Source organism: Homarus americanus, unplaced genomic scaffold (assembly GCF_018991925.1).
Source record: "Homarus americanus isolate GMGI-L3 unplaced genomic scaffold, GMGI_Hamer_2.0 scaffold31050, whole genome shotgun sequence".
NCBI lineage: Eukaryota > Metazoa > Arthropoda > Malacostraca > Decapoda > Nephropidae > Homarus > Homarus americanus.
The window spans coordinates 192,471-199,422 of record NW_024730958.1 but is presented as its reverse complement, the minus strand read 5'-3'; the positions used below and the strand labels follow the sequence as shown (position 1 = coordinate 199,422).

Sequence of the window (6,952 nt, the reverse complement as noted above, 5' to 3'; positions counted from 1 at the left end):
TTTATCCTAAATTAAAATAGTTAGACGATAGAACATTGTGTTGCGAGACCTAGGAGAACACAGTGTTGTGCCGTGTGTGTGTGAAGCAGAACACGTGACAGTACACACAAACACGACAACAAACACGAGAAGAACATAATAGAAGTAACGGAAAAATAGAGAAAATAAGTGACGACGTACCAATAAAACTTTTCCACTAAACATCAAATCTTGAGATCTAAAACAGCGTAACTTTAAATGTAAAGCCCAACTTACCTTTATCAGCTGACTGGCCTTCTGCCCGGGCGGTGGGGAGGCTGGCCAGGATGGCCAAGAGGCCACTCACCATCACCGCCATCACCAGCAACTTTTCCACCAGTCCTCCGCGGCGTGTTGAACCTCCTTCAGCACTTGTCATCCCGTAAACTCCGCGCCCGTTCATTATCACGTTCCTGGCTCTCACTTTTCGTCTCTTTCCTTCAACTTTTCTGGTCATGGCTGAGTCGTGGAGCCAACGTGGCCGTGACCAGCGGACGTCTGTCTCCAGTGTCTGACCCGGGGATGGTGAGGCTATAGTGTCTCAAGTTGTAACAGAGGTGAGTATAGTGGAGTTTATGGCGGGGCGGCCATAACGCCAAGGGCAGGGGACGAGGAGGCCATGGGGTGAAGGTGTCACCAGGTGATCAGGAAGAAGGGTTGTCAGCTGTGTCGTACGTGAGAAAATGTAAAGTTTAGCCAAATGGAAAGTTCGAGTCTTGTGAGAAAAGCTTTGGAACCTGGACTAGGATTCAGAGAGTCTGATGTAATGAGTTTATAAAACTTTGTTGGGTTACTTGGGGAGTGTATACAACTTGTCAGAGGAGAGTGTTTGAAGTTTTTCTAGACAGTTTGGGAGATGGTAACAGCTTGGTAATATTGGTGTGTGTTTAAGGGAGTCTCACGGCAGAGTACCGAGGCAGACACAACTCACACTAGAGTAAACTATTAAATGGAAATTAATTTACCAAATATTTCTACCGTCAGAAAATTATTTGTATTTGTTAACAGATATTATTTGAAAATTACATTACAGAGAATAAACTAATCGAAATACTATATAGTATTTTATAGTGTTGGTTTTAACATAATAATAATGGATAATAAATGTGGAAGATGATGGAGGCGAGTTGAGAAGAGGCTGAGGGAAGGAAGTGTGTGTGTGAGTAGAGACAGAGGGAGGGTGACCCACTGCCCCGAGGTATGGGGTGGTGTGTTCAACTGTTGGTGGTGACGCCGCTGGTCAATGCTCTCACCTCCTACTTCTTCGTCAGTAATGTTCCTTAAAGTCTCGACAGTTACTATCAGGAGTCACATACCAGTGTTCCTCCCACAAGGTAGTAGTGACTTCAGTTGGCGCTGTGGTCTGGCTCACACTCCGCGCCGGTACTCAAACACCTGCCCTGATAGTTAACTCTTCTCTATCACACTCCACAACACTGTAAGATACTGTTGAACGGATTTATACCATACAATATTATATCAATTTTATAACTTTGATTTTTTTATTTCATTTTTTTGGTGATTCAATTTCAATCTTAGAAATAAAAAAAAATATGAATCAGTAATATTTCCAAACTGTTGCACGAAATAATGAGTTCACTAAATGTTTTATCACAATTATTTATTATGTATTATAAACCAGCCAAACCAACAGCCAGTTTTCCTTGATCATTGTGTCAATATTTTCTTCACACCTTCCTGACACTCGTAAAAAGTGACTACGTGATAATGAACGCCTATATAAAACCCCAGTTGACTTCCTTCCTCATGACACAGTGAACAACGACACACACACACACTGTATTGTTTTCACTCTAGCAACAATCATTATTACTCAACACATCAAAAAACAACATAATCAAACTCTTTTTTTATGTACCACACACCCGCCACCAGCTCCTCACCACACCTGACCACCTCACCTACACACCTGAGTTCCACACCTAATGCACCTGACAAACTAGCTTCATTAATTAGCGAAACGGAGGTAGTGGGAGAGCCAGAGTGTGTGTGTGTGAGAGCGGCCGGGCCAGAGAGTAAGAGCGTGGCAGGGGTCCGTCCGCCCTGGTGCCTGGCTGCAGGGCGAGTGATCTGCTCTCCCTCACTCTACCCTCTCCCAACATCCTTGCCTCACCTCTCTCTCTCTCTCTCATTGACACACACAGCATTCCTTCCTTCCTCTCTCTCTCTCTCTCTCTCTCTCTCTCTCTCTCTCTCTCTCTCTCTCTCTCTCTCTCTCATTGACACACACAGCATTCCTTCCTTCCTCTCTCTCTCTCTCTCTCTCTCTCTCATTGACACACACAGCATTCCTTCCTCTCTCTCTCTCTCTCTCTCTCTCTCTCATTGACACACACAGCATTCCTCCCTCCCTCCCTCCCTCCCTCCCTCTCTCACTCTATCTCTCTCTCATTCTCAAGGTGGGAAAAGTAACACGAACGCTTAGGTTCATTTCATGGAACATCCGGAGTGTTAACCGCAGAATTAATGACCTACAATGGTTTGCTAAAGTTTTTGACATTGATGTAATTGGTTTACAAGAACCTTACACGTCCAGCACCCAGAAGAAAGTTGCACCCAGCATAGCTGGGTTTACAGCATATAATAGTGGAGCAGGAAGTGGCCTGCTCACTTATGTAAAGAATGGTCTGGTCTGTAAATGGATTAAAACTCACAATGATGAAAGTATTCACTGTCAACAATTTACAGTAAAGACAGCATACAATCAATTTTCGCTGTATAACATCTATGTTCGGTGTAATGAACTGCCAGCGGACGTGTTACCAAAGCCATCAGGTAACAATGCTATGCTGTGTATGGGCGACTTTAACTCTCGTCACACTGTCCTGTATGGCAGTGAAGAGTGACATTACCCACATGAATCTGACCGACGTATATGTATAAGAACTGTAAGAACATAAGAACATAAGAAAGAAAGTGGGATACTGCAGGAGGCCGACTGGCCCATGCAGGGCAGATCCCTTTCACACCCATCCCAGCACTTCCATGTGCCTATCCAACTTCGTCTTGAAGCTCCCTAGCGTCCCCGATCCTACTATAGCACTCGGTAGCCTATTCCACATATCCACAACTCTATTACCAAACCAGTGCTTGCCTATATCCTTTCTGAATCGGAATTTATCTAATTTAAAGCCATTTGTTCTAGTTATTTCGTTATTACTGAGCTTTAGAACATCTTCCATTTTACCCTTGTTAATCCGACTTACCCACTTGTACACCTCTATCATATCTCCCCTAACTCTACGCCTCTCTAATGAATGTAAGCCTAAAGCTTTTCAGTCTTTCTTCATATGGAAGGTTTCTAATATTATGGATCATTTTTGTCATTCTTCTTTGTACTCTCTCCAAAGAATCTATGTCCATTCTATAATAAGGACACCAGAACTTGAACCGCATAATCCATGTGTGGCCTCACTAATGCTAGGTAAAGTTTCAAGATAACGTCAGCAGTTCTGTTACTCACAGGCCTGGAATATGAACCCAAGAATCCTGTTTGCCTTGTTGCGAACGCTAATACATTTTTTTCTAGGTTTCAAGTCGTTGCTAACAAATACACCTAGATCTTTTTCACAAACTGAGTTTTCTATTTCCGTGTTACCTAGTTTATACTTAACGTTTGTATTCGTCTTCCCTATCTGTAGTACCTTGCATTTATCAGTATTAAAATTCATTTGCCAGTTTACTGACCACTCATGTAAGGTATCTAGATCTCTTTGAAGGTGTTCAAAGTCACTGTCTGAATTTATCACTCTCCCCATTTTGGTATCATCTGCAAATTTACTATCCTACTAGTTATGCCTAAATCAAGATCATTAATGAATATAACAAACGAGGGCCTAAATACAGATCCCTGGGGAACTCCGCTTTTGACCGCACCCCAGTCTGACTTTTAATCATTTTATATGCTGACTCTTTCTTTTCCTACCAGTTAACCATGACCTAATCCATTTAATACTGATCACCTATTCCATGTGCTTCTACCTTCATATCAATCTCTCTCATGAGGGACTCTATCAGATAACTTTGCAGAAATCTAAATAGAATTATATCATATGACTTATCATTATCTACCGCTTCATATGCTACAGAAAAAGCTAAGCAAATTTGTGAGACAAAGAACGTCCCTGGGTATGTGTGCATATGTGTATATATATGTACATGTATATGTGTATGTATATATGTATATGTATGTATATGTGTATGTGTGTGTGTACATATATGTATATGTACTGTCAATGAATATGATGCATCTCTTTGTGTACGAACCTCTGTCCTGCATGGCAGTGAACAGTGACATTACCCACATGAACCTGACCTCTATACATTTATAGCTGTTAATGAATATGATGTATTTCTTTGTGTATGAACCTCTGTCCTGCGTGGCAGTGAGAAGTGATACCACCCTCAGTGTCAAGACCTGACTGAATTACTCAGAATAGGCAAACTGTCCTACAAGCTTTGTCAATAAATTTGTTAAACTAAAAATTCTCTCACATATAGTATCTCTTCCCCCCTCTCGCTCTCTCTCTCAGCATCCATGATTCTTCCTCTTCCTATAAGCAACTCTCTCTCTCTCTCTCTCTCTCTCTCTCTCTCTCTCTCTCTCTCTCTCTCTCTCTCATCCTAGCGCACTATGCTTGCGTCTTAGAATGGTGTTCTTATGCGTTACCGATTAACGAAGAGTAAGGTTGATGTGATGTGTTGCCTGCTAACAAAGGGCTTGGTGAGGACTGATGTGTTAACAGTTAAGAGTCAAGTAGGAACTAAGGTGATAACAGTTAACTTAGAACCATCTCAAAACTTATGTGATAATAACTGATAAAGCTTAATAACGGGGATCAATGTGTTAACAAGTTATGAAAGGTGAAGGGGAGAGTCAAGTGTTAACGATTATCGAGTGGTTAAGCCGAGGCTGATGTAGTTAACGATTAACGAGGGGTTAAGCAGGGAATGGTGTATTAACAAGGGAGAGGGTCTGTTTTCTTTCCATCTAACTGCTGGGTCTCGTGTGTGTGTGTGTGTGTGTGTGTGTGTGTGTGTGTGTGTGTGTGTGTGTGTGTACAAGTTTTTTTCCTGGTTGAAGTTGTTTTAACAAAGTATCATTATAGACAACGTAAGTATAGGCAGTACTGTATATGATTGTGTCCACTACAACACTTCTGCTAATTGGATAATATACAGTTTTGAATTCTCTCTCACACACACACACACACACACACACAGGATCATTTACCGAATCATTTTAACTGGATTCCATATTGTCTCGGCGTACACTTTCTGGAACACACTGTACTTAAACTGTCACACGGGGTCAAAGGTCACCACAAGAGGTCAAAGGTCACCATAAGGGGTCAAAGGTCACCATAAGGGGTCAAAGGTCACCACAAGGGGTCAAAGGTCACCACACGGGGTCAAAGGTCACCATAAGGGGTCAAAGGTCACCACACGGGGTCAAAGGTCACCATAAGGGGTCAAAGGTCACCACACGGGGTCAAAGGTTACCATAAAGTGTCTAGGTGTATCAAAGTGCTTTTAGATTTTATTACAGTGTCTTAAGTACACCTAAATGTGTCCTGTTGTATCATTCTCAAGTGATAAAAAGATTCAAGAATAACTAAGACAGTATTAGTAGTAGTAGTAGTAGTAGTAGCAGTAATAATAATAGTAGTAGTAGTAATAGTAGTCGTAGTAATAGTAGTAGTAGTAAAAAAGATAGCAGTAGTAGCAGCAGCAGTAGCAGTAGTAGTAGTAGTAGTAGTAGTAGTAGTAGTAGTAATAGTAGTAGTAAATATCATAAAATTTTGGCAACATCGAGTTTACAATTCTTTCCATATATTTTTTATTATTATTGCCAAGAAAGTCATTATTCTCAGAACTCATTTTATGGACCCGGAAACTTTGTGTCTGGCAATAGTGTGGGGGAGATAAGAGTACTAGAGACCTACAGTATATTACTAATGTTCCCATGTTGTACTGATAACGAGTGAGATGCTGGATGTTGACTGTAGTGAGGATGTGTAGCGTCTTAGTGCTTTGTTTTCACTTATAATCTCCGTTTCCAATCCCCACAGAAGCTTATTTTGCGGGGGGTTTTTCTTTTGTGAAAACTTAGTTATTTTTTTTAAGGTTCATAAAGATCACTGTTGTTGATAAATAAAAAGTACTTCACTCTTATGCTGGAGTCAACCAAACAAAATATCGGACTTAGAATAGAACCTTGTGGGACACCAGACACTCTCGGCCTAACGATAGTACCGGAGGAAGAGAGTAATTTTGTTGTGGTTCACCTTGGTTGTGGCTAACGGAAGACTGCAACGCTGCTCTCTCCCTCCTCCTCCTCCTCCTCCCATGGCGCATTAACACCACTCACGCTCATAAGAACATAAGAATGGAGGAAACTGCAGCGAGCCTATTGGTCCATACTGGGCAGTCCCGTTTACACCCAACCCCTATTGCTCATATATCCATCCAACCTACTGTATGTTTGAAGCTATCCAGCGTATTCGAGTTAATGATGATGTTTGGTAACTTGTTCCACTCGTCCACTAATCTATTTCCAAACCAATGTTTACCTATTTCGCGCCTGAATCTAAATTTGTCTGATTTAAAACCATTGTTAAGAGTTCGCTCCTGGTTGGATAGTTTGAGTACCTTTGTAATGTCCCCTTTGTTCAGCCCTGACTTCAACTTATACACCTCTATCATGTCGCCCCTCACTCTACGTCTCTCGAGTGAGTGCAATTAAGATGCTTTAACCTGTCTCTATACTCAAGGTTCCTAATGCCCGGGATTAGTCTTGTCATTCTCCTCTGAATTCTTTCCAAGGATTCTATATCCAATCTGTAATACGGTGACCAGAACTGAACTGCGTAATCCACTGAGGTCTCACAAGCGCAAGATATACTGTATATAG

General features: G+C 41.5%; 1 long non-coding RNA gene across 2 annotated transcripts; it reads right to left on the bottom strand.

The window, feature by feature from the left end:
• Window positions 1-563: 563 nt before the first annotated feature.
• On the bottom strand, window positions 564-2,094 carry LOC121867406. 2 transcript variants are annotated; one of them, XR_006089149.1, is made up of 2 exons: window positions 1,883-2,094; window positions 564-1,464 (listed from the first exon to the last, which is right to left on the bottom strand). It is a non-coding gene; the product is annotated as an uncharacterized LOC121867406 (long non-coding RNA). The 2 variants fall into 2 exon arrangements; XR_006089150.1 differs by having other exon boundaries at window positions 1,898-2,094.
• Between the last annotated feature and the right edge of the window lie 4,858 nt (window positions 2,095-6,952).